Source organism: Phodopus roborovskii, unplaced genomic scaffold, assembly GCF_943737965.1.
Source record: "Phodopus roborovskii unplaced genomic scaffold, PHOROB, whole genome shotgun sequence".
NCBI lineage: Eukaryota > Metazoa > Chordata > Mammalia > Rodentia > Cricetidae > Phodopus > Phodopus roborovskii.
In genome coordinates this window covers 7,256,353-7,281,323 of record NW_026126619.1, presented here as the reverse complement: position 1 = coordinate 7,281,323, position 24,971 = coordinate 7,256,353, and positions in this window count along the sequence as shown.

Sequence of the window (24,971 nt, the reverse complement as noted above, 5' to 3'; positions counted from 1 at the left end):
TTCCTGGAAGTCCCGGGCACCAGAGGCGCTTGATGGTGGTGGGTGGAGCAATTATTAATTTGATTCCTGAAGGATTGTAAGTGGGAGGCAGAGCCATCTGCCTAACTGGAGGCAAGGGTTTACTTTGATACTTCCACAGACGTGTTCTTCCTCTCCCAAATCCTCTGGGACTGGGGTTTCTGAGCTTCAGAGATGGCTAGTGCCAGAATTTTTGTTTTATGCAGCAATCTTCCTATCTTAAATGAACTTGGATAGGATGACAGAAAACTTCGAGTGTGACAGAACTGCTTGGGGTTTTTAATCATGGAGTTCCCTCTCTGCTCTCCAGTGAAGCAGTTTTGTTCTATATAATAACTAGCGGTTTGAATATTTTTTAAAACAAAATTGATACTGCTAGATTGTAAAATGCACTTTTCAGTTTCTGTTACCAATAGGAAAAATGGGCATTCTTAGGGTGAACACACTTTAAAGCTTCCTTATATTGTAATAATTTTAAATACTAGTGAGGAAGGCAATCCATCTTCATTTTTTCTTGAGAGCTGAGTATATTATCTCATAATTGCCATAGAATTTTTATATTGTTGGCCATACATTTTTGTGGGCATTTTTAATTTCAATTTCCAAAGATCCTTGTAGTTAAATGAGAAATACAGCAGAGAAAATAAGGAAAAAAAGTATCTACATTCTCAAGGAAAGCCGTTTTAGAAGTCATAATCAAAGATAAACATTAAATCAGTGGAAAAATCTTAGAAATCCATGGACCATTCTGGAACACATTTCAACAACTTAAAAAAAAAAAATTAATGCTAGGTATTTCCCCTGTCAAGATAACCATGTCAGAATAAGATGTAAATATATATACTTTCTTTTTTTTTCTTTTTTCTTTTTTTAAGTTTTTTTTTATTTATTTTATATAACCAAGTCCATTTAAATGAAAACAAACATTTATAGACAATATTTGGGAATTTGGGCGTCGTTCTTTCCAAACTACTTCCTGCTGGTAAGGGGTGCTGTCATGGGGGATTCGAAGGAGATTCAGAAATCCTGGCTGTAGTCTCTAAGGCTGCTTTGTCCAGCTGTTTTGAATGTAGGATCACCTGGTACTCTGGTTCAGGTGGTCTGGCTTGATCAAACCACATTAGTCTGGAAGGAATCCACATCTTTTCATTTTCTGTGGAAACAAAAATAGAAATCCTTTTCCCCAGTAACTTGTCCTTGAACTTAAATTTTGGAGTCAAAGCATTTTTTTTTAATTTAATTTATTATTTTACATGTCAATCCCAGTTCCCTCTTCCTCCTTCCCTCCCTCCTTCCCTCCCTTTTACCCTCTCTGCCCTCTCACATGCACCCTAGCCACCCTCCCTCCCATCCCCCCACACCAATTCCATATGTAGGGGAATGCCATCCATTTGGGGTCATGTAGATCTGACAGGTCCTGTGAAGTAGGGACTAGGGCTTCTCTCCTGTCACTAGATTAAGGCAGTTGGATAACTGCCATGGGGGATGTGTTCACAAAGTCCTTTTGTGCACCAGGGATACATCCTGGCTCCACTGTCTGAGGTCTCTTAGACTGCTCAGTCTTTCTGGCTGAGACCCATATTCAGGGGGGCCTGAGTCAGTCCCATGCTGGCTTCCCAGCTATCAGTCTGTTGGCCCATTAGCTCCTCCTTGTTCAGGTAAGCTGTCTCTATGTGTTTCTGCCGCCTGGTCTTGTCCTTTCCATCTGCATCTGGGTTCTACTTCGACTCAGTGTTTATGTATGGGTGTTTGCTTCTGTTTCCAACAGGCATTAGTTGAGGGCTCCATGGATAAGTTAGTTGTTGATCTCACTATCCAGGAAGGGCATTTATGGTAGCCTTTCCAAGGAATCTCAAATTGTTAGTTGGCAGCAGTCTTGTAGTTCTCTAGACCTTTCTTTGTGTTCAATTTTATCTTCAAACCAATATTGGCTCCCTCTTTTATGTTCTCTCTCTCTCTCTTTCCTGTCTTCTATTCTTAACCAGGCTCAATCTTCCTGGTCGCACATGTTTTCCTTTCCTCCCCCTCATTTTCTCCTATTTCTCTCTCCATTCACTGCCCCCCCACTTCCTCTGAGCTCAGGGGGACTTGTCCCTTCCCGGTTCTGTGAGAGAATTTATATGAATCTCTTAGAATACACCTTGTATCCTAGTTCCTCTGGTGGTGTGAATTATAGGCTGGTGTTCCTTTAATCTAGGTCTAAAATCCATATATGAGTGAGTACATACTGTATTCCTCTTCTTGTGACTAGGTTACCTCATTCAATTCAGGATGGTTTCTTCAAGAGCCATCCACTTGCCTGCAAATTTCAAGATACCATTATTTTTTTCTGCAGAGTAGTATTCCATTGTGTAGATGTGCCACATCTTCATTAACCATTCTTCAATTGAGGGGCATCTAGGTTGCTTCCAGGTTCTTGCTATTACAAATAGTACTGCTATGAACATAGTTGAACAGATGTCTTTGTTGCGTGGATGTGGATCATTTAGGTATATGTCTAAAAGGGGGATTGCTGGGTCCTGTGGTAAACTAATTCCCATTTTCCTGAAGAACCGCCATACTGATCTCCAGAATGGGTATATGAGTTTGCACTCCCACCAGCAGTGGAGGAGTGTTCCCATTTCCCCACATCTTAAGTGTCTTTCAGCCTTTTTGATTTCCTCTATTGAGAATTCTTTCTTCAGTTCTGTACCCCATTTTTTAATAGGGTTATTTGGTGTTTTGTTGACTAGTTTCTGGAGTTCTTTGTATATTTTGGAGATCAGCCCTTTGTCAGATATAGGATTGGTGAAAATCTTTTCCCAGTCTGTGGGCTGCCGTTTGGTCTTGTCCAATGTGTCCTTTGCCTTACAGAAGCTTCTAAGTTTGAAGAGGTCCCATTTATTAATTGTTTCTCTTAGTGTCTGTGCTCCTGGAGTTATGTTCAGGAAGTGGTGTCCTATACCAATTTGTTCAAGGGTACCTCCTACTTTCTCTTCTAAGAGGTTCAATGTGGCTGGATTGATGTTGAGGTCTTTGATCCATTTGGACTTGAGTTTTGTGCATGGCGACAGACATGGGTCTATCTGCAGTCTTCTACACACCCTCATCCAATTGTGCCAGCACCATTTGTTGAAGATGCTGTCCTCGCCCCATTGTATAATTTTAGCTGTTTTGTCGAAAATCAGGTGTTCATAGGTGTGTGGGTTAATATCAGGATTTTCAATTTGATTCCATTGGTCTACTTGTCTATTTTTATGCCAATACCAGGCTGTTTTCAGAACTATAGCTCTGTAGTAGAGCTTGAAATCAGGAATGGTGATGCCTCCTGAAGTTCTTTTATTATATAGGGTTGTTTTGGCTATCCTGGGTCTTTTGTTTTTCCATATAAAGTTGATTATTATCCTTTCAAGGTCAGTGAAGAATTGTGGTGGGATTTTAATGGGGATTGCATTGAATCTGTAGATTGCTTTTGGCAAGATTGCCATTTTTACTATGTTTATCCTACCTATCCAAGAGCATGGGAGATCTTTCCATTTTCTGGTATCTTCTTTAATTTCTTTCTTTAGAGCCACAAAGTTCTTTATTATATAGGTCTTTTACTTGTTTGGTAAGTGTTACCCCAAGATACTTTATGTTGCTTGTGGCTATTGTAAAGGGTGATGTTTCTCTGATTTCTTTCTCTGTCTCTTTGTCGTCTGAAAAAAGTAGGACTACTGATTTTTTGAGTTTATCTTGTATTCTGCTAGTTTGCTGAAGGTGTTTATGAACTGTAGGAGTTCCTTGGTAGAGTTTATTGGGTTGCTTATGTAAACTATCATATCATCTGCAAATAGAGACAGTTTGGCTTCTTCCTTTCCAATTTAGATCCCCTTGATCTCCTTTTGTTGTCTTATAGCATTAGCTAGAACTTCTAGTACGATATTGAAGAGATATGGAGAGAGAGGGCAGCCTTGTCTTGTTCCTGATTTTAGAGGAATCGCCTTAAGCTTCTCTCCATTCAGTTTGATGTTGGCAGTTGGTTTGCTGTATATTGCTCTTATTATGTTTAGGTATGTTCCTGTTATCCCTGACCTCTTCAAGACCTTTATCATGAAAGGGTGTTGAATTTTGTCGAAGGCTTTTTCAGCATCTAGGGAGATAATCATATGGATTTTCTTTTTCTATTTGTTTATATGGTAGATCACACTGATAGATTTTCATATGTTAAACCATCCCTGCATTCCAGGGATGAAGCCTACTTGGTCATGGTGGATGATTTCTCTGATGTATTCTTGAATTCGGTTTGCCAGTATTTTATTGAGTATTTTTGCATCGATGTTCATCAGAGATATTGGTCTGTAGTTTTCTTTCTTAGTTGTGTGTTTGTGAGGCTTGGGTACCAAGGTTATTGTGACCTCATAAAAAGAGTTGGCAATGAACCTTCTGTTTCTATTTAGTGGAACAGTTTGAGGAGTAGTGGTATTAGTTCTTCCTTGAATGTCTGGTAGAATTCTGCGCTGAAGTCATCTGGTCCTGGGCTTTTTTGGTTGGAAGGCTTTCGATGACTGCTTCTATTTCATTGCTGGTTATAGGTCTATTTAAGTAAGTTGTTTGTCTGTTCTTGATTTAATTTTGGTAAGTGATAGTTATCCAGAAATTTGTACATTTCCTTTGAATTTTCAATTTTTGTGGAATATAGATTTTCAAAGTATGACCTGAAAATTGTCTGGACTTCCTCTGTGTCTGTTATGTTCCCCTTTTCGTTTCTGATTTTGTTAATTCGCATGTTCTCTCTCTGCTTTTTTGTTAATTTGGATAAAGGTTTGTCTACCTTGATTTTTCTCAAAAAAACCAACTCTTTGGTGCATTGATTTTTTTTTTTTTTTTGTATTGTTTTCCTGGTTTCTATTTTGTTGATTTCAGCCCTCAAGTTGATTATTTCCTGGAGTCTACTCCTACAGGGTGAATTCGCTTCTTTCTGTTCTAAGGCTTTCAGTTGTGCTGTTAATTCTCTTATGTGACTATCCTCTATTTTCTTCATATGGGCACTTAGTGCAATGAACTTCCCTCGTAGCACTGCTTTCAAGGTGTCCCATAAGTTCGGGTATGTTGTGTCCTCATTCTCGTTGAATATTAGAAAGTCCTTAATTTCTTTCTTTATGTCTTCTTTGACCCAGGAGTGGTGCAATTGCACATTGTGCAGTTTCCATGAGTTTTCAGGTTTTCTGCTATTTGTGTTGTTGTTGAATTCCAATTTTAAAGCATGGTGGTCTGATAAGATACAGGGGTCTATTCCAATTCTCTTGTATCTGTTGAGGTTTGTTATGCCACCTACTATGTGGTCGATTTTAGAGAAGGTTCCATGTGGAGCAGAGAAGAAAGTATATTCTTTTGTCTTTGGATGGAATGTTCTATAGATGTCTGTTAACCCCAGTTGAGACATAACTTCTGTTAGTTCTTTTGTTTCTTTGAGTTTCTGATCGGTGGTCCTGTCTAGTGTTGAGAGTGGTGTATTGAAGTCTCCCACTATAAGGGTGTGAGGTTTTATATGAACTTTGAGTTTTAGTAGTGTTTCTTTTACGAATGTGGGTGACTTTGAATTAGGGGCATAGATGTTCAGAACTGAGACTTTGTGTTGATGGATTTCTCCTGTGATGAATATGAAATGGCCATCTTCATCTCTTTTGACTAATTTTGGTTTGAAGTCTAACTTGTTAGATATTAGGATAGCTACGCCTGCTTGCTTCTTATTTCCATTTGATTGGAAGATCTTTTCCCAACCCTTTACCCTGAGGTAATGTCTATCTTTGAAGCTTAGATGTGTTTCTTGTATGCAGCAGAAGGATGGATTCTGTCTTCGTATCCATTCTGTTAGCCTGTGTCTTTTTATAGGCGAGTTAAGACCATTAATGTTGAGGGTGAGTAAGGACCATTGATTGTTGATGCTTGTTTGATTTAGGTTTGTTGTTGGCAGTGGTATTGTGAATATATGAGTTTCTGGTGTAGTTGGATTATCTGTTGCCTACATTTTTGTGGGCGTAGTTACCTTCCTTGGGTTGGAGTTTTCCTTCCAATATTTTCTGTAGGCCTGGATTTGTAGATACATATTGGGAAAATCTGGTTTTGTCATTAAATATCTTGTTTTCTCCATCTATAGTGATTGAGAGTTTTGTGGATATAGTAGCCTAGGCTGGCATCCGTGTTCTCTTAATACTGTAAAAACATCTATCCAGGACCTTCTAGTCTTGAGGGTTTCCATGGAGAAGTCAGGTATAATTTTGATAGGTCTGCCTTTATATGTTACCTGTCCTATTTCCTTCACTGCTCTTAATGTTCTTTATTCTGTATGCTAGGTGTTTTGATTATTATATGTTGAGGGATCTTTTTTCTTTGGTCCAGCCTATTTTGGGTTCGGTATGCTTCTTGTATTTTCATGGGCATGTCCTTCTTCAGATTTGGGAAGTTTTCCTTGATGATTTTGTTGAATATGTTTTCGGCACCTTTGAGCTGGGCTTCCTCACCTTCCTCTATGCCTATTATTCTTAGGTTTGACCTTTTCATGGTGTCCCACATTTCCTGGATGTTTTGTGTTAAGGATTTGTTGGATTTATGATTTTCTTTGGTCGATGAATCTATTTCTTCTAGTTTATCTTCTGCCTGAGATTCTCTCTTCCATCTCTTGAATTCTGTTGGTTATAATAGTTCCCGATTGTTTGCCTAGTTTTTCTATTTCCAGCATTCCTTCGGTTTGTGTTTTCAATTCTTGAACCATTTCCTTCACCTGCTTAATTGTTTTTTCTTGGCTTTCTGTACTTTCCTTAAGGAATTTGTTCATTTCTTCCACTCTTTTATTTTTTCCTCCATTTCTTTAAGGGATTTTCTCACATCTTCTTTGAGGGCCTCTATCATTTTTATGATGGTAATATTTAAGTCGTTCCCTTCTGCTTCCTCTGCTTTGTTGTTGTGTTCTGCTCTAATTGGTGTAGATTCCCTAGATTCTGGTGGTGTCATGCTTGTCTTTCTGTTGTTAAGTGTTTTCTTGTATTGCTGTCTACCTATAGCTTCTTCCAGTAGGTGTTGTTGGGGTCTCCTCTTCTCTCTGTGGTACTTCTTCGGTGGGCTTATGTGGGTCAGAGATTCAATATCTGTAGCTCTGGGTGGTTCAAGCTCTATAGGAGGTCTCTCCACAGACAGGGACCCAGGGATGGGGTCAGGGCTGAGGATCCAGTAGAAGATGCCACTAGCCAATGGCTCTAGCCAATGGCTGGCAGAAGAAGACAAAGGCTGAGCTGAAACTTGGAAAGGTTTTGCAGGATAGTTGGATCTCACTGGAAACTGGGACTCTCCAGCTGAGGCCTCTTTCTTTTAGCAGAGGCCCTGATTTGGAGGGGGGGGGGGTCAAGGATCTTGCCGGCAGGAACTCAGAGTGGACTCACAGAGATAGGCGGATCTCTGGGAGGGGCCTAGGACTCCAGCAGAGGACTGGAGGTGGGGTCAGAGACCAAACAGGTGGTCCCGCGTGGATAGGCAGGTCTCCTTTGTTCAGAGTTGCTCCAAAGAGTCTCCGAAGTAGGGTGGACTGTTGGCTCCACCCTCTGTCCCAGTGCTCAACCAGAGCGGCAGGACAGTGGGCAGGGTAGAGCATAGGGTAGGGAGGGCAGGCTCGCGGTGGGGTTGGGTGGGGGTATATCAGAGCTCCAAGGGTGCTCTCGATGGGGACAGGACACAGGAGCAACAGGATCAGGGGCCAACCCAGGGAGTCCATACATACACTTTCTTATTAACCTGCTTTTGATTTAGAAAAAACTGGAGATTGCCCAAAATCCATCAGTAGGAGATTAAGTTATACATAGAAATAGTAAAATTTACTTCATTTACTTAGTGCGGTTCAGTATTCCCTGGGTTGGAGGAGTTATAGTTGGTTATGGTGCTTTCTCTTATATACTGGAAATAAGGGTTTGTACTGGGCTGTTAAATGAATGAACACACGGGTGAGTAGTAGCTTTCCATGTGTTGTGCTAGGACATCTGTGTTTCTTCTCAAAATTCCAACACATAAATTAGCCTTGTACCTTCAAACAGCATCTGCTTCATTTGTAGAAATCACTGTTACAGATTGGATGACAATGATGTATTTCATCCTGGACTTGTTAGAGTTCTTCAGACTTAGATGAATAAAGATAAAGTCACCTCCTCACTCATGATAAATTGCCCATCTTTTATACTGTGTTAGGGAGTCAGGGAGGTGACTATTCTTTTTGTCAGTTTTTAGATTTATCTCTGCCCGTATAGCTCTAGAAGTGGGGGATGTATATTATTTGAAGATGTCAAGCCTACAAGCTTGTAATCAGTGTGGTTTGGTGATAATGTCGCCTAACTGAGGCCTGGTCTTCCTTCCTATTCTCTGTAATGTGAAAAGGCATTAATGAGGGATATTAGGTTAACCGGTGGATTTTGCTATTCAAGCTGGGCATGGAAGTTAGTTTCCCATTATTTGATTTAAATCTGAACAGCACAGAGTAGATAAAGAAAAGGATTAAAGCTGTTATTAAATGTGACTAATTTTTTTTTTTTTTGTTAGTCATTCATCCTTAGAAACCAATAAGTAGCACTCTGTAGAAAAAATGAGCTCCCTTTGGACAAAAGGTTTCATTTAGCAAGCGTGGTGGCACACACTTTGAACCCCAGCACCCTAATGATAGAAGGTGAATCTCTGAATCCAGGCCAGCCAGGACCACATAGTGAGTGAGACCTTGTCTGAGAAAGCAAAATTTTACTTTGTACAAGTGGTGTTTATATCCTAATACATACAAGTGGTATTTATATCCTAATACGTATTTTGCTATTCAAGAAGTAACCGGTTAGAATTCTGGACTAGAGTTTGTCTAACGATGTGACTGTTTGTTGAAGTGTAATTCGATTTTATCTCCTTTTAACCTGTTGTCTTTCTAGTCCCATGTGCCCTCAAGAACGTAGCATGGGAAGAGCCGGGTGCTTTTTCTCCTTGCCCGTGCCATGCATATGATGCTCCTCATGAGGAAGACTGAGTGAGAACTTGGAAACTTGCTGTCATATTCAGCACACCTCTCTGAAGCATGTCTTTCATAGTGAGTGCGAACCACTGAGGTATAAGATCAAGTGACTGGGGGAGAAAAATCAAAGTTTTCCGGGAAAAATCCAGTCCTTGTTGTGCCACACTTTTCTCCTTCTGTTGTCCTCCCTCCCTCCCTCCCTCCCTCCCTCTCTTCCTTCCTCCCTCCCTTCTTTCCTTTCTTCTTCTCCTTTCTTTCTTCCTTCCTTCCTTCCTTTTTCCTTCGAGAGATCTTAGATTACCTGTCCTTTCTGAGACCTCAGTTTTGGAAGCACTATAATTATGCTAATTGAGTCAAGTGATTTAACAAATATAAAGTGCTTAGAATAGCTCCTTAGACTTTAGACATTCTCACTGAGGATTAATTACATTATACCAATTCCTTGCTGAGATCTTTAAAGTCACATTATTATTATTTTTTTAAAGAATAAATAATTATGTATACAATGTTCTGCCTGCATGTATGCCTGCTGGCCAGAAAAGGGTGCCAAATCTCATTATAGAGGGCTGTGAGCCAGCATGTGGTTGCTGGAATTGAACTCAGGACTTTTGGAAGAGCAGGTAGTGCTTTTAACCACTGAGCAATCTCTTCAGCCCTTACATATATTTCTTAATTCAGAGGGTTTTTTTTTCTTTTTTTCTTTTTGTGTTTTAAAACAGAAAAAAAGGTGAATATCCTATATCATCAGTGGTATCTGCAATACCCCAAAAATCAAAAGCTTGGTATTTCTACAGTGATAGGTCAGCATTCACACACAAGCATAGTATGACAAATAGTCTCAGGCTCACTCAAGAGTGAGTTTGTCACTTTTTTCAAACTTTCAGGTTTTAAAAGTTAATGGATTTTGCCTGGTGGTGGTATACACCTTTAATCCCAGCACTCAGGCAGCAGAGGCAGGGGGATCTTTGTGAATTAAAGGCCAACCTGGATTACCTGGATTACAGAGTAAGTTTCAAGACAGCCAGAACTTCATAAAGAAATCCTGTCTCAAAACCCAAAAGGAAAAAAAAAAAAAAAAAAAAAAACTTAATGGATCTATACAGACAAGAATTATAAACTTGTATCATCATCATCAGTTTATTGTAACTTATTTCTGAATTTACCTCCTTTTTTTTAAATCACAGAGCATAATGCATATTTCTGCTAACTGCTATTAAAATGACCATCTTGGGTCAGGCCATTTAATGTGCTTGTAATTTCAGTTCCAGGGATATGATGCCCTCTTCTGGACTCTGAGCAAATATACACCTAGGCCCCAACATGGACACACACACACACACACACACACACACACACACACACACACACACACACACAGTTTATAGTTATGTATAATGAAAATTAAGTCATTTTTAAAATCTATTACCTTTCAATTTGTCATTTTTAGATTTTTTTGTTGGTTAGTCCTTTGGATTGTATTTTCCTGCTTCACATGTCTGCTAGTTTTCTTTCTTTCTTTTTTAAACTGGATATCTTGCCTTATAAATTTTGAAATAGCCAATGTTGGACTTAATTCTGGGTGGCAATTAATTTATGATTAACTTCACACTTTCAGAGCTGCATAATCAGCCTCCCAAGAGGTTATGTAGCACAGCTTCTAGGTCAAGGCTGTTTATACCCGTGATCAAAACATGATCCATCCCAGGGCACTTTTGTAATCTTGCCTACTTTGCAGGTCTGTGATCTGAGCGAATGATTTAAACTTATCAAATTTCTGTTTTCTGATTGATAGATGAGGAGGATACAGAGATGATGTGTGCTGGGAATTAGGGGAGGCAATGTGTCAAATACACTGTCATCAGTAAGAGATGAGCTCCACAAACACCACACTCAGCAGTGAGACGCAGGAAAACTTTCCCTGTGAGATTGGAAGCAAAGTAAGCTTGTCCATTCTGCCATTTCTCTTTTTTTTAATAATTTATTTTTATTTTATGTGCATTCATGTTTTACCTATGTGTATGTCAGTGTGACTGTGTCCGATCCCATGAAGCTGGAGTAAACAGACAATTGTGAGCAGCCGTGTGAGTACTGGGAGTTGAACCCCAGTCCTCTGGAAGAGCAACCAGTGCTCTTAACTGCTAAGCCACCAATCACTCCCACCACAAACACAAAACAACACGGAGTTCATTTTGTGTAGAGCAACTATTCCTGGGCATAGAGCCTGCCTCGCAGAGTGGTTGATTTATCTAGAAACACTCCATCAATGTAAGTGGTGGGTATCTTCTCTGCTGGGGGTGAAACCCTGTGTCCATTTCCCCCCTCAGTGCTGGGACCCCGTTTGGTTTGAACCTGTGCAGGTATTGCATGCTGCCATGGTTTCTGTGAGTTGGCATGTGTGCTAGCCTTTGTTGTATCTGGAAGTCACTGTTTCCATGGAGTTATCCACCACCTCTGGCTCATATACTCTATTTCTTTCCTCCTCTTCACAGATGCCAGAGCCTTGAGGTGAGGGGTTTGTTGAAAGCATCCCAATTGGGACTTAGCACTCCAAAGTCTCTTACTCTCTACATGGTATAATAACATGTCAGCAAGAGTCATTTTATTATTATGTTCCTCAGAAGAATAATTGTATTAGATTTTCCCTTGGCCCATGAATATACATATACATTTACATATATATATATATACATACACACACACACACACACACACACACCCCTCTGGCTCCCATGGCTTTCTCTTACAAAGTTCTGGCTCCTGCTTCTGACAAAATAAATCCCCTACAGTGAAAACCAAAACTTAACTCTTCTCCCTTCCATCCATACTCTCATTAAATTAACATCTGACAGGTAGCTAGGATAGATTAAGCCATGGGACACCAAATCATGAGAGTGGCCAGGGAGCCAGATTGTCCTTAATCCGGTTGCCTTCTCTGTAGATAGTCGTGGCTCACACAGGCTGGTAGAACAGTGCACTGTCCGGGATCCCATCCTTGGAAACCCTCGAAAGAAAAAGACATGAAGAAAATGCTGTCCTAGGCCAGCACTAGATAATTGTTAGGGTTTTGAGAGGTAAGATCAGGACAGGACACCATGGGCCAAAGTACCATGTCTCTGGCTTCTGTCTTCCCAAGCTCACTTCCTTCTTATGAGTGGTCCTGGGTCACACATACCCCGCCTTGCCCACCCCCACCCCCGCACTGGCCTGCCAGTGATATATCGATTCCAGACAGCAGCTCATCTCCAGACTGCTGCTGAGCTTGGCGTTTGGAGGGCTGAGTTTCCAGAAAGCCAGGCAAAGTCATTTCTGTGCTATGTGAGGGTGGGCATTCCATATGGTTTCTGACTTATAAAACGTAAAATAGTGTTTTCAAAACACTCAATCTTCTCTCTTCCAGCCTGTTTTCTTTAAGTGTAACCTCTCCTGTGGTTACTCGCTAAAGGGAAGTATTTTAAAAGGTCTCCTTTGGAAAGAGAAAAAAGTTATTCAAGTCAGACGTTTGAGCTGTGTCAGCAAGTAGGAGCCTGGACTGCCTGCCAGCAGGCTGTGGGTCCTGAACAATTCCGCAGTGGCTGCCTGCCTGCCTTCAGACCCAACTCAGAAATGAGATGGAGAAGGATTTGACAGTTTCATTTTCTATGTGAATAATTTAAAAGTGTTTAACTAGGTTATAATAGTCTCAGCTCTTATAGGCCAGGAATTAAGTCAATTATCACCCATCCCCCACCCTTAAACTTCAAGGCAGAATTGATCTACAGTTAAAAGCAAGGACTCGGGATTCCAGTTTTCATTTGCACATTACTTCAGTTTTCTCCTCTGTAGAATGTAGATAACACTAGAAAGTGGTAATAGTAGTACTACGATTGGTACTGATAGCTACAACTGAGCTGGGCATCGCACTCAACACAGACGACTATTGTTCATTATGTCAGAACCATCATACATTGGAGTTGGTTGTGTGATGATGTCGGTGATGGCCAAATATCCCTACCTTTGGGAATAAAGTGTGCTTGAAGGGTGTTGGAGCAAGAAGTTAAGACCACTGTCTTCCATTACAACACCAGTAACTCATTTAACCTCCCTGAACCTTCGCAAATCAGTTAGAATGTGAGGGTGACAGTCACTAAGGTTTTGTCAGGACTGAGTGTTCAGTACAATGAGTAGACCCTGTAACAGTAGTACAATAACAACAGTACACCAGCCAGTGGGCCAGGGCCGTTCAGACAATTGCTGACTCCCTACCCCTCTTGTCTCTGCATCTCTGCCCTTACCCTTCCTCTTTGCGGAACGGTGGTCCTTCATCTACAACAGCAGCATGCTCGGTACCATGCCCTCCCACAATGCATCTGGACTTGATGAGCATTCCAGGTCTCACCATTCGTCCTCTTGACCTAGGACAGACGCTTCGGTGTTTTCGATATAATGCTTACTGACTCAATCCTGCCAAAACGGCGTTCATTTGTTCCCCTGTCCATGCTTTAACACTCGATTCCATCTTGTGAAATCATGTGGGAATTAAATTCAAGGTTTGTGCTGCCCACTGATTAAGCACTGGGCTGAGCTCCTGGAGTCCTGCTGAGGAAAGGGAGGAGGGATTGTATGAACCTGTGTGTGTGTGTGTGTGTGTGTGTGAGAGAGAGAGAGAGAGGGGGGGGAGGGACATGACAGGGGAACCCACAGAGACAGCTGATCTGAGCTCCTGGGAGCTCATGGACTCTGGACCAACAGTTAGGGAGCCTCCATGGGACCAATCTAGGCCCTCTGCCTTTGTGTGATAGTTTCGGAGCTTGGTCTCTTTGGGTTCCTAGCAGTGGAATCAGGACCTGCCCCTCACACTTAGCTGGCTTTTGGGAACCTATTTCATAGGCTGGATCACCTTGCCCAGCCCTGACCTAAGGGGAGGAGCTTGGTCCTGCCTCAACTTAATGTGCCTGCTGTACTTTGTTCAAGCCCACAGGAGGCCTGCCCCTTTCTGAATGGAGACTGAGGAGGAGCGGAAGGGGAGGGGAGTTAAGATGGGGAGTGGGGTACAACTGGGAGAAGAGGAGGGAGAGGGAACTTCGGTCAGAAGTTTTTGAAGCTGCAATCCACCATACTTACTTTGGAAACAGGAGTATCAGTCCCAACCAGGAACAACCTCAAAAGGGGCATATTTCCTTCACTCAAGGTGGCTACTGTCCTGAGACCACCAATTCCTACATTCTGCTCTTGGCTGGTTTCTTGGGCTTTAGCATTTGTATTACACACCACAGTGGGCAAGGAGAGTTACATACTTTACCATCTTCCATTACATCTTGTCCTTCAGCATTCCCCACCTGTGTCACCTTCCAAAGGTAAAAGTCCCCACCCCGTGAAGCCACACTCGTGGCTAAAGCCATCCAAGCATTTCTACTGTGTTTCGTTTTAGTATCTCTTGCAATGGACTTCATAATAGAGTTAATAAGGGTGCTGGTTACTCACTCAGGCAAACTTGCTCTTATTCCGTATTTTTAAGCATCAAGTGAGATCCCTTTGGTTTCCCTTGGGCTAGTCAATACAGTTATAATCTGACTTCCAAGGTCATGAAAATCTTCTGTAACATTAAACTGTATTCCCGGGCACTATGTTTCACTTGACTAAATTGGCACTGCTGGGATCTAACAGTGTGATTGTTAGAGAATTTCCTGCTGTAACCCCACCATTTATTTTATGGTAACATGCTACAGACCATGTTGTGTTCCCAGTGACACTCAGATCGTGCTTTAACTCCAGTATAGCTGGGACACTTAAACCCAGTCCTCTGGTTTTAATGCTTTCCAGTATCTGATGCAGAGGGGCGTGTGGGAGATGCTCAAACAGCACTTATAGTCCCGGGAAGTGGTAGCGACTAACATTTTCTTCCAAATTGAAATTAAGTCCAAGTTTTACTGGGACCTCTAAGTTCAAAGAAAGTTAGGTAGCCCACTCTTTAAAGAAATCATTGTCTTTTAGCAATATCTCAATGCTGTAGCTTAGGCTTTGGCAAAGTATGGCTAGAAGAAAGTAAAGGAAACCCACAGCCTGCTTTAGAAAACAATGACTGTGGAACCACTCCCTACCCTGCTGTGTGTGTGTGTGTGGGGGGACTTCTTCACATTATAACAGTGGAGCTAATAAATAAGGAAGGGATTTTTAACAATTACTATGTATAGTGTTCTGCCTGCAGGTATGCCTGTGTGCCAGAAGAGGGCACCAGAACTCATTGTGGATGATTGTAAGCCACCATGTGGTTGCTGGGAATTGAATTCAGGACCTCTGGAAGAGCAGCCAGTGCTCTTAAACAGCAGAGCCATCTCTCTAGCTCCAAGGAAGGAATTTTTAAACTAAAGTAGGAAAACATATCACTAAGGTAGTGTATTTGTTCATAGTGCTCACTTATTTCATGGTACCAATTAGAAAGATTTTTACTACTGCCAACTCTAGAAGAAGATAGGGTACATTTCTCCCTCTGCTGTGTGTATTCTTGTCCTGATAGACCTCCAATATTCCATCCTGGAAGCTTTCTGGAAGCACAGTCAGATAGACAGACAGGCAGACAGACAGAGATACCTTTGTTCAGTCCTGCCTTAGACTCTTTGCCATGAGTTTTCTTACTGAAAGATTAGTTTGCATTTTCTCATCTCCCTCCACAAAATACAGATGCCACATGGTCAAGGAAGTCTGCTTTCTTATATAGTTCTTTCCTGTGTGTCTCTGTGTGAAACAGAAACATGGAGAGATGTTGGCATTGGCTTAGAGTCACACTCTGAAACTGTTACCCAGGCATGTGATCTTTGGTAGGGTTTTTATCTCCCTGAGTCCAAATAGTCTTACCTCTAAAGCAGAAGGCAACCCTAATAACATAGGCCTGATACTCACTGGCATGAAATATAATTTTGCTGTAAATGTCAAAATATTAGTCTGTGGATCTGAGTTCAAGGCCAGACTGGTCTACTGAGCGAGTTCCAGGACAAGCTCTAAAACTACAGAGAAACCCTGTCTCAAATAAATAAATAAATAAATAAATAAATAAATAAATAAATAAGAAAGAAGGAAAAGAAAAATAAAAAAAGATAATGCATGCCTGTAAAATAGAAATCCCAGCTGCCCCTCTACAACTTTGAGTGTATAAATGTCATCATGTAATCATGCCCTTACTATTATTAGGACATAGGGAGCTGACCTCTAAAAAAACTTCACGTTCAGAAATAAATATGCACTGTGATTGAAATGTCTTCATTAGATTTATAAACATTCTTAGGATTCCTGAGATAATACACTGTGCTATCTTTAAGGAGAAGGTAAAGACTAAAGGACTCTGGGTGGCTTACATAAAAGCAGCTGTTCACAAACCAAATAATGTGTTTTCCTAGGTGAGCCTGTGAAGACAGGGCTCCAAAGGTCCCAATGGGAGAGAGGGAGGGAGAGGGAGATGGAGAGGGAGAGAGAGAGAGAGAGAGAGAGAGAGGAAACAGTAAGAACCTCTGTCTTCTTCTTTGCTGCCTCTGCTTGCTGTCCCCATTCCCTCCCAGTCTGACTGGCTTTTCTTTGCTTCTACAAACACCCACTGGTTGCCAGAACACAGATCACCCATGACTGCTCAAATTAATCTCCCCGTAACAAGCTAGTACCATGTTTCAAAGTGCAATCTGCCCAGTTTCTTCTGGAAGTACTTGTTTGAAATGGACAGAATCACAACATGTGAAACTGATTTCTAAAATTATGAAAAATTATTTTATGATCTTTAACCTTGTAAAGTTTAAGAAACCATACAATACATGATTAGGATTTATACTCTAATGATGAGAAAGGGAAAGAGTGTGTATGTGTGTGTGGATGCTTGGGGGAGAGGATGGAGGTTCTTACTCTTTTAGCTAAACAAACGCTATTCACCAAGGCCAAGAGATGGTGACAGAGATTATGGAACTGAGGGGAAGCTAGAGACTGCATCCTGGGATACTACAGTGAGATCGGGTCACATTTATAGAACCTTGTATGTCGGCAGCAACATCCTGGAAACTCAGGAAGAACAACACTACCGCCTCCATCTTTCACATCTCTCTGGCATATTAATTGACAGAACTGATCTCAAAGGGAGCCTAGGAGATTCAGTAATAACATTTCAACCTCTCCAGCTGGAAAGAAGGGGAAATGAAAGTGTTTGGTTGAATTGTTAGTATCTCCTTCACAGTATCTTATTAAAAATTTGAGAATTTTAAACACACACGCACGCGCGTGCGTGCACATACACACACACACACACATACACACACAGTATTTTTATTATTATTATTATATTTCTTCCCAGTCCTCCACCTAATTCCTCCCAGGACCACTCTTCACCACCCATCCCCAACTTCATTCTCTCTCTCCTCCACTTTCCTTTTCGTTTCCTCCCTCCCTCCCTGCTTCCCTTCCTCTCCCCCCCCCCCTTCTGGCTTTCCCTCCCCTGACTCCTTCAGAAATCCACTGAGTGTAATGTGTGCTGCACAGGTACTTAAGGGCATAGAGCCACCCATCCACCTGGGCATGGCCAACCTAACAAGGGCTTTACCATTAAAGAAAATGGATTCTTGCCCCTCCCCTGGGCCTAGCTACGTAGTTGGGGGAGGGAGCTCATGAGCCCAGCTCCAGGTTGGAATGTTGATTGCCTCGGGTCTTGTGGAGGTGTTTGTTGCACAGTCAACCCCAGCTGCTGTAAGTTCGGGAGCCTCTCTGTTCTGTCACCTCCAGAGGAATCGCTGGTCCTCCCTGCTCTCTGGCTCCTACCATCTCTCCACTCTTTCTTCCCTTGGTGTTGGCTGAGCCTTAGGGGGACAGGACATACAGAAGGAACTCTCTATTGGTTTGTGCTTATATTGCACAGTCCAGAAGTCAGCTTACTATTTACTTTTAGGGTTCCCTCTTTTTAGAAAAGAATTGAGACATTCGTGAAAGCACTCTCCTAGCTTAGTAGAAAGCATACACTATACAGTTCTTTTGTGTGACTAGTTTGTTGCAGTGTTGTTGGATTTAAGACACAATCGAAATATTGCCCAGAATCCTTCCAACCCCAAATACCTAAGCACAATTGGTTCAAATACAGCCCCAGATAACACAACCTAAGCAAGCCTCACTCCTGCCCTCAGCTACCTATGTGGATTTCTATCCCTATGGTCAACTTGATGCTGGACTTTGACTCCCTCATCTGCTGCTAGACCTCTTTCAGATGAGAACTTCAATTCTAACCTAGTTTCCCCACATCCCATTAATAAAAACTCGAGTAGGATGACAGACGTGTGAGGATAGCAATACTCACCATAAACAACACTTAACAATAGGCGTGTCATTCTTAAAAGAGCCTCTGGTCACTCCACTCCTATGAATATTTTTAAAAGATTCACTTACTATGTATACATTGTTCTGCCTGCATGTATCCTGCATGCCAGAAGAGGGCGCCAGATCTCATATGTGGTTGCTCGGAATTGAACTCAGGACCTTCCAAAGACCAGGCAGTGCTCTTAACCACTGAGTCATCTCTCTAGCCCCACTCCTATGAATTGTAATTTCCTGCTTGCTGGTTTCTACCTCATTCTGTCCTGAAAGGGGGTGGGGAACCTTTCTTATCTTACCTGGAATAGCTTCATTTTCATTAATTGATATGAATGTATTTGTCTGCAAGTACAGATCAAGCTATGATGACTGGGGCAAATAGGAATTGTTTTTCTGACATAACAGGATGTAGGAATGCAGCACAGAAATAATATAAATCTTCCATCAGGACCCAGGTCCCAGTATCTTTCTGCCCTCCTCCTCCCATGTACCCCCCACACCCATAATATTCTATACACACTCACACACACACACACATGCACACACACACACACACACACACACACACACACATTTTATGGTCATGAGACAGCTGCTCTACCTGCAAGCCTAAGTCATATCCTAAGTGGTCCTATGGCTGACTGTGGCAGCCACCATCTATCTTTGACATTCCAAAAACTGAATTACACGCAAAATTCCAGAAACGAGAAACAGATGTGTTTTTCAAATATCAGGTAATTCCCTAAGCATATGCACCTGTAACTACAGTCTTACGGGATCTTTGTCATCCTCTGACCTGCTTGGGCATCATACATGATACACATATGACACACACGGCACACAGACATACGTGCAAAATAAATATACTTCCACTACTACATGTGCTTGTGACTTCGACATTTGGGAAGTACAGGTAGGAGGACATCAGGAATTCAGTTCAGTGCTAGCATGGGCTAATAGTGAGACCATATGTATGTATGTATGTGTGTGTGTATGTATATATACTTCTATGAGTGTATATGTTTTTATATATGGGTACATATTTAAAAGAAATAGACATTTGGCAGAGTGCCTTGCATGTAATAAGGGCTCAATAAAATTGTGATCTTGATCAGGCAAAGTGGCTGTTAGTGCAGTGCAGGAGTACTGTGTGCAGAGCCGAACATATGTTCTGAGCTTCCCTCTCCTGCATTTACCCATTGTGATGTGATTTACCATGCTATTAACAGAAGTCGTAAGCGTCCTGCTCTGGGATTTTAGAAAGAGGCGGGAATCTTGTCTACAGCCATAGTCTGGTTAGAGAAAATGAGGGCGGTTAATGGCTAGTGGTTAATAAAAACAAAGTTCTTTTAGTTGCTTAGCAACTGGAGCAGGGGGGGGGGGTGAGCCGAGTGTGTACATACTGGGGAAGACAAAGGCAGCGAGGTATTAAAAAAAAAAAAAAAATGAACTTAACATCCTGGTTCGTCCCAGGTGGAAGAGAAATTAGTTTGTCACATGACAGGAGAATTTAATGAACTACTTGAAGAGTCAGCCATTGTTCACTCTAGATAATGTCATGATTCAAGGACGATGTGAAGTTTCTTGAATGTGTTGGCTGCAAGGAAAATGGTTTGGAAACAACTGGCTGTAGAGAACCGCCACGCTGTGAGGACGCTACCGCCACCTTGTGGACAGTGCTGGGAACCCGTGGGGCGCAGGAGGAGGTGGCAGGGCTGCGCTGTGTGGAAAGTTCCCATAAGAAAGGTAGTCGCCCGTGGTTTATGAATATTAATATTCACGAATATTAAGATAAAGCTCATCACTCTTTTCGTATACACAATACAGTGCAATACAAACAGAACAGCGACTTGAAACAGCTGTTTCAAGCTTTTGAGCCTGTCAGTTCCCAACAGTCTCGTGTTTTATACAGCGATGTTTCAGACACCTCATGTTGCACATGGTGCTCATAAAACTCCATGCGTACCTTTCTCTAACAAAATAAATGAACTAAATTTGAGTTTCGCTTTTTCACTTGAATATGGAGCTTTAGTTGTGTGCATTTTCATTACTCGTGAAAGTTCAAATATAAAGCATTGATCAATAAATCAAACATTCAAAACAAATGTTTAATTTCCGAGATTTGCCTCTTAGACAGTTGAGGCTGTCTCAAAGAAATGAGGTGACAAGTGATACATCAGGGACACCAGATACCATACTCGTAACCTCACACACGCACAGGCCTATGCAGCTTCAGACGTCAAAATACACAGCATATACACACGTGCTTGCATGCATGCACACACACATTTTCCATATTGAATTTCTTGAGTTCTTTAATGTCATGGATTTTTTTTTTTTTAAAAAAAAGCTTTTGGGAGATTTCATAGTCCTTCTGAAAACTGATTTTCTAAAAGTTAAGGCAACTGTGCTATGTTGGATTCTGTCTCCTATTACACTTCAAAATTGTGTCAGCCAGCACAGCCATAAATCAGAGATAGCAGGCAACCCCAAACCTCAGAAGCTAGAAAAAATGTGTTTTCCGTCTGCTCACCTGCAGTACTCCCACAGGCTGGTCTGGCCATGTATCTGTTTTTTTCTTCAAGACCCTTGTGGCCAAATGACCCTGGTCCAGGACAACTGGTTTCCTGACCAAGGGTAAAAACCAGACACAGAAAGCTACAAACACTATCTCAGAACTTCTGCTCCAAAGGTACACACATCACTTCCTCCCATATTTCTGGGGAACAAGTAAATTGTGGCCCCTCAGAGCTCTGTGTGAAAGGGTGTATAAACTTCCTGCAGGAAGCTACAGGAGATACTTGGACTAACCCGATAACCCACGGCTCCTTGCAAAACCCAAATGTGGGATCTCTACAGTCAAAAATGGGTATCATGTTCTAAAACTATACATTTTGATTTTTAAGAGAGATTTCATCACACAGAGAAGTACAGACACAGACATTTGTTTATCCCGGGATGACGGCTGCCGCTTGCCAAACTGAATGCAGTTCCCTTTGCTTTAACAGAAACAGGATATTTCAGACGCAGTTGAATATCAGTAGCCTCTCCCCCACCGTGCTCTTCCTGTCTGGAAATAACCTATTGTTGTCAGGATGGTGTGTGTGTGTGTGTGTGTGTGTGTGTGTGTGTGTGTGTGTGTGTGTGCGCGTGCGTGCGTGCATGTGCGTGCTTTACCCTTTTATATATTTGCTGTAAAAGGGCTTTAAATTTGAAATGTAAAATCTAATCTGTATCATTTCCATTCCCACTTGACATCAGATATTTTCAGAAGCATCCGTGTTGCTAAGTATAGACCTAAGAGATTTCATTTACTGAGCAGCAGTACGTTATGTGACTAGATCCAATTTATCTGTGTCATTGAGACTTTCAGTTTTGTTTTCATGGGTTTACAATAAACGTCTTTCTGTATTAGTTTGTGTGTGCTTCTCTGAGATGCACGTCCTTGAAATGTTTGAATCACTTGACCAAAATGTCCTTGTAGGTTGAAAATGCTGGTAGCTTTTTCATGCTAAGTTGAAGTTTTATTGATGGCAGTCCCAAAGGGCAGGCTTTGCAGGTCATGGGATCGTGGGACTTCTCACCTAAAATAATTTTGTGGCTGAAAATCCCAGAGGCAGATTCACAAGCTTTGGATCCCTGGTCTTTGTGAAGCCACTGTTTTCTTAGGGGATTCTGGGGTTGGTGAAGGAAGCCTGGGGAAGCCCTGTATGAAGGAAGGTCTGTATGAAGAAGGATCAGGGGTCATAATATCCAAGAAACTCACAGTGATGTCAGAAGGGATAACGGGGACCTGAGAGCAGAAGGGAATGTGTATCTTGGTTTATGGCAGTTAACAAGGGTAGGGACTGGCAACCTGATTATCACTTCTTGTGCTGTGGTGTCCTGTCATGAAGGGATTAGGGGGAGAGTGAGTGAAACCGCTATTGCTAGCCAGCATTGAGTTTCTGCATTTTCTGTTTTAATTGAGGCTGAATTTTGTTCGGGGTTCAATCTCCCCTTACAGAGCCCATATGCTTCTTTCCCATGAGTAGTTATTTAATAGAAAAGATACTCTTGTCTAGACCTAACTGGTCTAAACTGGTGTTTTAGTTATTCATTATTGTGATAAAATCCCGGAGATAGATCACTTGCAAATGCAAAACATTTATTGAGCTCGTGGTTTTATAGATCCAAAGGCTTGGCACCTACACTGGCTCACTTTTGGTGAGCCCAGTTGATGGTGATGGTAGGAGTTTGTGACACAGAAAAAGGTCACAAGGCTAGCTGTGAAGCACAGGGAGAGAAGTGGAGGCCAGTGCCCTTACCCCTTTAAGGACATCCCTCCAATGACACAAGGGTCTCCTCCTAGGCCATGCAAGGGGCCACCATGTGCCAGTGGTGCTGCCCTTGGTATCAGGAAGTTAACACATGGACCTTGGGCAAAAACTATGTGTTTTTTTTTCATTCTATTTTTAATTAGAATTTTTAATTGCACCATCACCCCCTTCTTCCTCCAACCCCCCCACACCCCCTCAGCACCCTCCTTCTCAAGTTCATGGCATTTTTCTTTCATTATTATTGTTATATAACAATGACATATAAACATAACCATTTAGTGTTGCTTATGTGTATGTTTTAGGGCTGACTTCTTGGTATCAGGTATATAATGCGAGAACTCTCTTTCTCTCCAGTTGTTAACTGCCTGTAGCTCTTCATCTAAGAGTGAGGCCCTGTGAAAGAGGAAGCTGTATTTAAACTATAGAAAATGCATATGCCAATCTGGATTTGTAAGAGCCGAGGAGAGACTTTGAGTGGAAGAAGTTCCAGACAGTAGTGTTTTCTATTGAGTTGAAGTTGGCTTTTTGTGCAGGGCTGTACTTGCCGTGGCCGGTGACAAACAACAGATGCAGGGAGCCAAGCAAGGGAAGCAGGAAGGAACCGTTGGAACAAGCCGGAAGGAATTGTTGGAAATGATCTGGCCTCTCCCGCCTCAGGCCTTCACGAGAACTGTCAATGTTTCAGGCGGTTTAAGTTACATTTGAGAGTACTTGCCCCGAAAGTCTCCCAGTTGCTTCCACAGTGGCAGAGCGAGAGTAAGACCCGCCCACATCGACCGAGATCCTCAACTAGCGAGTCTTCAAATAAAATGCGGTGTAAAACCCAAAATTCCAGTCACAGAATATGTGATGTACAGGCACACCAGCATCACAGTGTAGTTAGACACCATCTATTTTTTTCAGGATCATGGTTCAAACTTCAGTTACCATGACGAGCTATATTAACTCTGATTAAGTCCGATTTTGCTGGTTTTGCCCACAGATCACTACATATGGACAGCAGATGTCCATTGTGATCATCGGACAATCACTTTGCTCCTTTTTCATTTTCATTTTTATTTTTTTATTCAAATCCCTGCAGCTTGAGCTGCCTTTGCTGTGAGAAGAGCAGCCAGGTGTCCCTTCTGTCTCCCAGTCTTGTGTGATGAGTGGTTCTGTCAAAATCAGTCAAAATCATTTCAGAGACCTGGCAGCAGCAGCCTGGGAAATGTAGCCACTAAGTTTTCAGTGTCTGGGGTAAGAAATAGAGGGGGCTAGGGGCAAACGCGGGCAGTCAGTAGAGGGTGACTCAAATGGCTGGTGAGGCAAGTTGGAAGCAGGGGTGAGACTGGAGGGCTTGTGCCAGCGTTTACAGGATGCTGTGCAGGATGCGACTGAGTTTAAGGGAAGACTTTCTTGACCAAATTGATTTTACAAACATTGCTTATACTGTGGAGCCCGTTCTTTTGAATTAAAACGAAAACCCCCATGTGATACAGTGTTAGGTAATTGTTGTACCTGAAGCCATGTAATGAAATGGCCCCTCTGAAGCTTTAGTATTTTTTGTTTTTTTTGAGACAGGGTTTCCCCGTATTGCTTTGCAGCCTGTCCTGGAACTCTGTAGATCAGGCTGGCCTCGAACTTACAGAGATCTGCCTGCCTCTGCTAGGATCAAGGGCGTGCACCACCAATGCCTGGCTTAAGCTTTAGTAATTTTTTTTTTTTAAAATACAACTTTTATGGCAACTCTCTATTACCCCAGTGTCTCAGAATATGCCTTTGAGGCAGTCATAGTGTATACAGATAAAAGCCACACATGACCTCCTTCCTGAAGAAGCTAAGTATTAAGTTAGCTTGGGGGCACTGATTTGTTTTCCGTTTTCATACATACACAAGCCAGTTCTTGAGTCAAAGACACTAGAGTGTGTACCCCTGTAGTGAAGAGTGAGTGGACCGTGAGGCTAGGGGGGTGGCTCGATGGGTAAAGTGCTTAGGGTTGCAAGCACAAGGTCTGGAGTTCAAATCCCTGGCACCCACATAGTATAGATCTGTAACTAGAGACAGATGAGGAGTGGCAGAGGGAGGTGGAGGCTCACTGAGGGAACACCACCTCAAAATAGTGGGAAGTGGCAGAGGAAGAAACCAGATTTTGACTGCTGTCCCCCCCTTCCCCCATTTACACAGGCACACACGAGTACACCTCCTCCCTTGAACACTGTCTAATTTTATCAGTGCTTTGGAGCCTGTGCTGGAACTAGCTCTGTAAACCAGGCTGACCTCGAACTCAGAGATCCGCCTGCCTCTGCCTCCCGAGTGCTGGGATTAAAGGTGTGCGCCACGGCCGCCTGACCCAC